Genomic DNA, 10448 nt, shown 5'->3' on the forward strand with positions numbered 1-10448 from the left:
AAACACCATCACTCTGAACATCCCCCCTTCCTTCTTCTTCCCCCAGCTTTATATGCTGAGCCTGATGTCATATGGTGTGGGATATCCCTGTGGTCAGTCGGGGGCAGCTGTCCCGGCTGTGTCCCCTCCCAACTTCTTGTGCACCCCCAGCCTACTTGCTGGTGGGGTGGGGTGAGGAGCAGAAAAGGCCTTGACTCTGTGTAAGCACTGCTCAGCAGTAACTAAAACATCCCTGTGTTACCAACACTGTTTCCAGCACAAATCCAAAACATAGCCCCATACTCGCTACTGTGAAGAAAATTAACTCTATCCCAGCCAAAACCAGCACACATGGCACAAATGTTCACCTACAAATTGGTGGGGCTTTTTGCTCCTCCTGTATGCTTTGAGCTGGGATGGGCAGCACTTGGAGGACCTGGGTGTCAGTACAAAAAGGAATGTCACCTCCCCATGTCTCCTCCAACCAGCCCTTCAGGTCTGTGCAGAAAAAGAGCTCGCACTTGAGATGAAGGCACAATGTCTTCATCTGCCCCTAACTGTTTGGGAAGAGAGAGGAGAGACTACACCGCGGTAGAGGAAGAGCAGGGCTGAGGGTAGAGAAAGCTTCTGTTCGGCAGTGAGCAATGCTTTTTCTGCTCCTGAGAAAATAAACACAGGGAATCAATTAGCTCTGAATATAAATGAAAATAATGTGACTTATCAGGCACCAAAATTGTTTTAGTGATGGGAATGGAAATGAATTCATTATGACTGACAATAATGCTAATAAGTAGAAGTAGAAGTAGAAAGGGCCATAATCACAGCAGCGGTCTCCACTCTTTTGTTTTCTGATGGGATGAAAGCAGAGCTGCTCGCTCACTACAGCTGCTAAGGTGGAACAGAAAAGGAGACCGGGAGGATGGATCCCACACCACTCCATGCCAGGGTGGTGCTGAGTTACCAGTGATGGGGTCTGGGCTCCCCCAGTCCCTCTCTGCTCTGCGGTCTGCTCAGAGCCAGGCTCACTCTGAAGGGGAACACGGGAGATAGCTTGCTCCTGCCTTGTGGGTGTGGGGGCCACAAGCCTTTTTTGGAAGGTATTTTCGGAAGCCTCTTCTGGCAGCCTCTACATGCAGGTGCTATGCTTAATTATAGCCTCCATCAGCTGGCAAATCTACTGCCTTGCAGCTAATTCTCCATCCCTGCTGTGTCACTGGTAATCATCTCAGCACAAAGCCCTGCCCTGAAACCAGTACTGCTTGGTTACATCTCAGAAGCATCATTTCCTTTGCACACACCTCTTTCCAGACTACTCAGGGGCTTATCAAGCAGAGGGATAATCATATTATACATTGGGAGGGGGTAGGAGTTGATTTACATCTCTTCTCTTGCCATGAGACTACGAGGATGGAGCACAGAGGAGGAGGAGGATTTAACTGTGTGTGATATCTTTAGGCTAAAATGTCATGGACAAAGAGGACCCCATTCAAAACTGGTCAAAGGATGGCCTTTTACTGGTCACAGGACGGCCTTCTGCAGGACTTTCAGAGAACTTTGCTCCCAGCGAGCTGTTCCAGACATCTTCCCCCTCAATGATCCATTGCTGTGAGCTAATCTGTCATGTTAATTTAATGCAGCAGAATGTGAATAGATTGCACTTCACCCTTGCTAAAAACCCAAGTGTTTACTGGTGACTGTTTGAATGGAGGGTAACCTTTTAGGTGCATTTATACCCTCCTCCTCCCCATCCAGACTGCCCGGCCAGTTTTCTTGTGGATGACTAAGTGTGCAGTTGTGTGACTGTCTCTAGGAGTGTGGCTGTAAACAAGTATGTGATCGCACCACGGGTTTTGCTGCCTCTGACTGTAGAAGAGCTATTTGTGCTTTTCTCAGGCCTCTGTGAGGCACAGCCTGACACCTTTCACAGGGTGGCTTATCTAACCTGACTGGAACAAGTCAAGAGTCCTGCTCATACTCCTTGGCGGGGGTACTACCTCTCCCTCCTGCCATATCAGGAGCCCAGCCACACCAGCTAACCTGCCTACCAGGTTGTCTTCATATGTCCCTACCAGAAGTAGCATAATGTGTGCACCATCACCCCTGCTAACTCCTCTAAGGATACGAAGCAGGTGATGTCCAGCACTAAAGCCATTAGAAACTGCCCTCTGCACAGAGCTACATCAATATTTTAGAAGTATTACCGCTCTTGAATGAACTGAAACACAACTTCTTCCACCCAGATGTGTGTCCATGCCTGACACCATTTGAAACTCCTTTTTTCCACCTTTTTTTCCACCTCCACCAAAGCCCATTCCCCAGCTTGGTGGCTTTCTCTCCTTGGGTTTTCTCTGTGGGGCAGTTTCCTGCTAAACACACACTGAAGGGATAAGGTCTGTCTGTGTACTTTGAGGCCCTCTGAAAGACAGACTTGTCACCCTTTTTGAAGCAGCAATTACCAGTAGAGACACTAATTGGCATGCTGCTGTCTCCAAGAGAGCAGAGATAAACTCAAGGAGAGCAGTGACGTAAAGGGCAGGGTTGTTAACAATAATTAAAGCACAAGCAAATACATAACAATATACCTAACAGTCTGACTTTGGTGTATTAGCCAAGTAAAGCAAAGTTAATCTTGAAGGCAAAAACTCTCCCATTTTACTCCAAATCAGGGGTCAAAATTCTGCTGCTGCAACTAAATGCAATGCCACTGAAGCAGGAACATTTGTCACCTGGATCTAACTTAACCTTGATTAGCTGCTCTGACCTCAACCTCCCCAAACACTTAAAGATGAAATCTCACCCCAAAGATTGTCCCCAAGCAAGTGCTGGTGTCTGGAAAGCTACACTTGACTCCTGAGCTCTCTAAGATAACTTGGACAAGTTACCTTGAAAATGAAGCCAGGCTTGTCCATTCTGGGCACTGGACCAGCTCCAGACACATGCCACAACCCCGGCTGCCGAACTCGGGGCCTGAATGGATTTTCATTGGATCTGGGTGGCCCAAAAATAGGGGGGGATGCAAATTTGCCCTCCGAGCACTGCCAGGTTACACCTACCCAGCACAACACAGAAGTGTGAGGCACCCACCATCCACAAAGATGATGCCGTAATCAAAATCTCTCACTGCAAATAAGCCCAGTACCAAGAGGGGAACAGACCCTCTCAAGGACCACATGGGTGCAAAGCAGCATCAGGAAAACATTCTCCCTTCTGTTATAGCTCTTGTTTCTCCTTAACATCATTTCTGTCTAAAGAAGCTTTTGCCATGCCATATCACTGCGCCTAAATACGTTATTTTAAATGCAAACAAGGAAAAGCAGAAGAGAGTGAAATACCCACTTGGATGGATATTTTCAGAGATTCAGAAATTGCCAAGCCGGAGGGGACCGCTGTGATTATCCCTCCCGACACAGTGCCTCGGCTGGCTGCAGCGCCGCCCCGCATTAATTCCTGCCGCGAGTCCAATTGCTGTGGGAACCAGAGCATAGATTTCAGAGAGAAAAATCTGGTTGTGTTTGGGAAAACTTCCTGTAATAACGATTTGACCACAACTCTTCTGCAAATTGTTCCCAGAGTTAATTTTCCTCACTCCAGAAAAAGCACTGCTTTTTTTTTTTCCAGTTTGAACTAGCTTCAGTTTCCACTGAATCTTATTATACTTGGTCTACTACACTGCAGCACCTGCCGTTACCAAATTGCTCTCCATCATGAAGGCAAGTAAAGATGGCCTTGGCAGTGTAGTCCAGCCAGAATTAATGGTACCCAGGCAAATCACTCATTTTCAGTTCTTAGAAACATCTCTTTCCTCTTTCCCCATCAGGAGAAGGTCAAATACAGATTTCTCCTGTGCCAAATGCAACACTTTTTGAGTTAGGAGATTGTGATCTATAATTACAAAATATTTCAAGGACATTTTAGCACTGACAGCCTGAGACCTCCGTGTGTCAGTCAGATTGAAGTCCCTCATGATAGCTCAGCTTTCCTCGCCACAGATTACAGGATGGTGCATGAGGAGCCCATCAACTTGCTCTTCTGTGGGACACAGTGGCCTGCAGCAGCAGTCAGTGTCCAGTTTCTGGGCCATCTCCCAGCACGCATGTCCCCAAGCAGCCACGGCCATTTGCTTCTGCACTGTCAGATGATATCTTGTCATCCCTGGCAAGACCTGCCTGCTCATCCTTGCTGTTTTCAAGATAAACAGATTATAGTGTAAGAGGGTAATCACAGGCAACAGTGACATCTTTACCTTGATATATGCTATCTTTAGCTTTATGCACTTATAACAGTGAAGGCGTCACCTAGAGTTTGGAAAAATATTCTGTATTAGTTGCGATAGAAAAATTAGCCATGGAAAATATTTCTATGAATTTCATGATCATTGTATCAAGATGCTTATGAAAACACTTTCAAACCATCACCAAAATACTTGGCACCTATTTTTCATTAATAGTATCTAGTTTCTTGTAAATAAAAAATATCCTAGAATTTGAGTAAGAGAAATTTTTCTAGAACCTTTAGTAAAAAGTATAATGAATATTGCTGAGTGTTTTATCAGTGAAAGCTTAACTCTTCCTGGGAAGCTACCGAGTGTGTAAAAACAAACATAGAAATTGGAAGCAGCTGAATTTGCTGGTGAGGTGTCTCAGGGTTACCTGATGCAAATCCTGCACAGATAAAGATGTCATCTAAAAATAATGGCTCCTGATGCAGCACAGCAACCATGGGTGCCTCTCCTCCACAGCGTGGGCAGTGCACGTGGGTGGGTTTCTGCTTTCGTACATCTGCCCTGCCACCACCCCAGGCAAGTGTGGGGAAACCATTAATAAAATATCAGGTGAAATAACTGTACCTGACTAATGCTACACATTAAGGAAAACCAATAAGCAGTGCTTGGGCTCTCCTTTCCTCTGACTTAAACTGAGATTTTCTAGTTAATGCATGAGGTTGCAGCGGAGGGTTGAACAGATAATTACCTCTCTCTATTTCCTACTCTTCCTCTGCACAAGCATATTTAAAGGACACTTAGAAAAAGCAGTCACAACCTAAATTAAAATGTAATACAAAAAGAAAATGTTTGGTAGTCTGTATGGGAAAGTGATGTAGCAGGTATTACGCACCAGAGAAAACATGGCCTTTTCCTCCCCTTAGGTTGCCCCTGGGCTTCTGTGCTTGCTTGTTTTTATAGTTTCATAGCTTTTCTCTGTTGCTGTGGCAGGAGCAGTGCTATAGGCATGGTGGGGTTACTGCACGCGATGCAGGGGGGCTGCCACCTTCCCACCTGTGTGCAGGAGGAAGCAGCCCACTGCTGGTGACCCAGCACCTCCCCACTGCCCCACGGCTTGGGACTGAGCCCCCCCCAGCCCCACCAAGCAGCCTGTGCCTTTCCCCCAGCATCCACTTCAGAGCATCTCCCTGGCAGGAGGAAAATGTCTGATCTCTTATTCCTTAGCTCAGAATTTCTCAGTCTCAGTGGATGATAAAATACGACAAGACAGTCTGCAGAACAACTGAGGAAAAGAAAACACAAAACCGCAGCGATACGTCTCACACAGGCACTGAAAAAAGGGCGATGTGGAAGCAACCGCAAGCCCTCGAGACCAGCACAACTTTGGATGGGTTATAAATGAAACCTATTTATCCTTGCAACATTAGAAACAACAAGCTAAATGCAAACCATGGAAGATGGGAGAAGCTAAATTGGTAGGTGGGAGCTGGCAGGTCACTGGAAAACTGCCACATAAATAAGTATGTGTTATCTCCCCAAGAGGGGCCAAATCTAGCGTGAAACACCCCAACTAGTGTGAAACTGGCTTTAATAATTAAGCCTGAGAAAAGTGAAGATTAAAAATTTATTTTGAACTAAATGAAGCTATTAGCAGAACAGTTTTCCCCCATTATACATTTATGATATATAATACACTAATACAGACACCTTCTTTTGAGAACACTAAAACTCATCGCTGAGCCTCCGTGAGCGCCTCAGAGCCGTGCTGTCTCTCACACCTTTGCTGCTCGCTGCCTGGGCTCTCACTTTAACAGTGGAGGAGCAATGAAAACACTTCATTTTGTTAAGTCTTTAAAGTACAACCACCTCACATTTCAAAATGAAAACTAATTTTGACTCTAACTGGAATATTGTGAGAAAATGTTGGAAGGGGATGCTTCAGGGATTTCAAAAATATTTTTTTTCTGCCCTTTTTCATAGAATTTCCAAAGCATAAAATTCCTTGAAAATGTCTGTTATATAATAATCCATTATAAATTATGGAATATTTAGCATAACCTGGGGTTATGCTGGAAAAAATCATGCAGTAAAAAACCTGTCAATCATTCCTCTTAAAGGAATCCAGAAAGCACTGGGCATCTGTACAGCTGAGGAGACAATACTGAGTTATAGTAACAAGTAAATAAAAGAGGAAAACAGAATTATTAATGTTCTGATAAATCCAGATGCCCTATGACATGCTCCATTAGTGTTAACAGGACTCTGCCGGTCAGCAAGGGCTAGTTCAGAGCTAGTGAGCTCTGATCCTCCTGTGGACGCCCAGGGCTTGGCTTCTTCACCCCTAGGAAAGTCCGATGCCCCTCTTAGCAGGGTGCTTGTCCATCTTTGCACACCAGGTCATGGCTCACTGGGTGACTCCCAGTCCCTGCATACCTCAACTTACAAAGTCACAGTGATCACAGTGAAATCAGCCCCACATTTGAAGTCCTTGGTAGAATCGCTGAGTAACAACTGGCACCAAAAGGAGCCCCCAGGTTTTAAATACAGTAAGAGATTGAATTTCTGACGGCGCACGTGGGCTGGGAATGGCTTGTTACACGCTCCCGCACCTCCAGTCCGTCTGCAGCCCTCAGTATTTTGAGTGTGATGCTGTGGCCATCTGGACTGGGTAGATTTTTGTATTTCTCCCTTTTCTGGCAAGTTCTAATAACTGTACTCCTGGCTTTATTTAACACTATGGATAGTTCTACTGAAGACGAAAGTAGCTTTAAGTTTAAAAATGTCAAAAAAAAGAAAACATAGCTTTTATGCTTTCCTCTGGTTAAGGTGCTTGCCAGTACATATAAATTCAGGACAGAGTCTGCTTCCCTATAAAAGTTTGATGGTGTTCTCGGCTGGAAGGCTGACAAGACATTGAATTCCAAATTCAGGAAGTGTTTGATTCTATGATGTGTTTATAATTAAATTTATTTCCCTTGAATACAACCGAGCATCTCCCTGGCTTATTGTGCGAGGCAGCTGCATGTTAAGGATTATGCCTGTGGAATCAAATAGATTGATGACATGATTTAGGACCTATCAGGAAAGATTAATTGAATTAAATATAAATTACACAATTTGCCTTAATCCTCTAAGGAGAGCCTGACTGACTTCACACCTTTGCTTTGCTCTAGAAACCTTATTAAAAGAGAGAGAGGGAGAAGGAGTGATTGTTTTATATACTTAATTAGGAGCTTTAAATGTTCAATAAATTACTACTCTTTGGAGGGAAAATCTGAAATATTTGTTGTCTCATCCCTTGTTTTGCCTAGTTCACTATTTTTTTTGCTTCTTTATAAATCAGCAGGGTGGCTGCAGACCTCATGGTGGGGCTTCCAGGTCCCCACAATTTAAATAACCAGATCCTCGCCAATGCCCGCACCACGCACAAGCAAAAAGGTAAAATAAATTAGCTTTACATTTCCGTGAATTTTGTGCTGCTCTACATAGCAAATCCCATAGATTTGCCTTGATGATGAGAGACAAGATGTGAGCCCTGAACTCAAGGAGCACAAAGGCAGGTAAAGAATCATTCCTGGCAGGTTTCCCCACATGGGTGCAGTACCTGGTCCACGGACAGAGCTGGAGGAGTTCTGAGCTGCTGATATAACACTCGCACGCATGACACTGGCATTTCCCACATTACCGTTTTGTCTTCAAGCTCAAAATTGCACAGACAATTAATAAATGTAATTTAAAATAGGACAAAGGTTTTCTCTCAATAACACTTAAGGGGCTTCCCCTGCAATGTGCATTATCCATCAGTTCTTACGAGCTTTTCCAAAGGATCTTGATGTTTTGTAGGATGATACGGAGGCTCACAGCCAGCCCCTAGCTGCATCCCACCTTTACACACTAGGTTCACTTTGGCTCCCACTGACCATAAAAGTGGGGCAATGGCCTGGTGGAATCGGGAGACCCTCAGGCCACCAGTCTGCACCTAACAGGGTCCCCTGGCAGAGGCTCTGAAGGACTGGCAAAATGTCACTCACTATACTGCTTAGGTACTCTGTCACATCACCTGCCTGTGGAGCAGAGAGCAAAAGCAATACTACGTAATGTATTCAGGGCAAACCATCAAGAAGTATATTCAGCTGTAACAGCAGGGGCATGTTGGTATGCAGAAACTCGCTCTTTGGCCTGGATTTGGGCCAGGAAACACTATCTAACATCCCTACTGGGGTGGGAAATGGGATTTTAAATCTCAGAATCTTCAGCCAAATAATTAGATGGACAATAAAATTCACATCCCCTCTCCCAACAGGTAGCCAAGGGCTTTTCATTGGTAGATACCTAATTTTTTCTTTGTAATATCTTTAATGAATGTAGCATTGAAATGTAACATCTCATCACTTACAGTTTGAACGCACCTTTAAATTGCATAATGCTTTATTAATTACATATTTAATTACTACGGCCTTGTAAATACATACATGTTCATAACTATGTAGAAAAATGGCAAGTTTGCCACACAAAAACAATGAGATGCAAAGACTTACAAGTGCAGCATCTTTTAAAATACCAGCATGCTACATAGCAGTTCCAGTACAAACGCCTGAAAGTTCAGTGCCACAGTATCTCTGCTATATAGCCTGTTCATCATGTAAATATTTGTGTGTAGAAAGAGTGATGTTCTGCAAGGACACAATTTGTACAGCATTTATATATAATTTGGCATCAAAATAAACAGCCCCCTTTTGCTTTCAGTTCAGATCTGGCATAAAGCCACTAAATTTGCTCCAGATTTGTACTGCAAGCAGGATTTTGCCCATTGTTTCTGCAAGGCAGCTAAGTTTCCAGTATTGTATTTTTGTTCTGTGCCAACTAATTTGGATACAACAGATTGAATTTAAAGGTCAAAAAGTCAAGAAAATTGACTGGCTGAAGAAGGTAAAATATTTTTTCAAAAACCGATTTAAGAAAATTGAAACAGCTCAGAGAAGTCATGGAGCATTTTATGAAATCTGTATTTCATAGGAGGTAAAATTGAATTTAGATGCCAGCAACAGCCTATCATTGGTCTTAGCACGCTTGCCTCAAATCAGTGATTTCATCAAAATCTATTTTACTTCTGGCAACGCTGATGACCAAGAAAAAAAATTACATCTGCACCTTAAAGTCCACAAAAACAGACACCAGAAAAAGAGCAAAGAACCGAACAGCATTCAGGCCTGACCCAAGCCACAGATCTGTTTGGAAACCATCTGGAGCCAAATTTCAGTTTCCACGCAGGTCCTTTCTCCAGAATGACAATGATGGAGCAAAGTCCTGGACCCAAGCAGCCTGGAAAGAGCAGGTTTTCATTACAGCCCAGCCACACATGCAGCATTTCTCAATAACCCAATACAACTTCTCTTTCCACCATGGCGAGGAGAGTAAACATTCATATTTCTATTGCAATAGAAGTTATGAAGACAAGCAGAAAGGCTTTCTAACCTGGCGTGATACAAGGACAATTACTAACTCCACATTGCAGGCAACAACAGTAGAATTTGGAGTAAATCTCCATTTCAATGAGGCTGCCGCAGCATGTCAAGTGCCTTGACTAGGAGTCCCAGCGACATGAACAGGATTTCTAAGGGACAAAGGAAATGGACCTTGGAGTCAGACTAAAGCCACTGCACATGATCTGGGCTAATTAGTGCTTATTGATGCTTTGTGGCATATAAAGTCATATGCTTATGTGGGAGTAAATCAGCTATTCCATTCACAAGGTGGCAAGTCACTCTGAGAATAAAAGCTGACTCCTAAGTAGAGTTGTTCATCCTGGTGACTGAGCATAAAGAGTGGCAGCCAGTCTATAGCTCCTGCAGTTTTTCTGAAAACAAGCTGCTGCATCTCATTGTGCTCTTCTTGCCCCGCACAGGTGTTCTCTGGGTATAGGATCAGAAAGATGCTGTCCCACCTGCTGCGCTCAAACGTTGCTCTTTAGGTGAGCTGGAGACTGCCAGCCCCCATGCAGCTCAGTGCAATGATAATCCCCCCCACCTTTCACTGCTGCACAAGGCCAGGTATTTACCCTTGTGCTGAGGGACACGGTGCCACCATGCTGCTCAGTCTTGGAAGTGTTATTTGCATGGAAAATTCCTCCTGGATTTACTCTTATCAAGGCATCTCCGACCCAAGCAGCCCCCTCGGGCTGAGCATGACACGTAGTGCTCAGCTCTCAGATGCTCCGGTGTTAAATGGGGGAACATTGTCACCGAGG

Source organism: Aptenodytes forsteri, unplaced genomic scaffold (assembly GCF_000699145.1).
Source record: "Aptenodytes forsteri isolate BGI_AS27 unplaced genomic scaffold, ASM69914v1 Scaffold265, whole genome shotgun sequence".
Lineage (NCBI taxonomy): Eukaryota > Metazoa > Chordata > Aves > Sphenisciformes > Spheniscidae > Aptenodytes > Aptenodytes forsteri.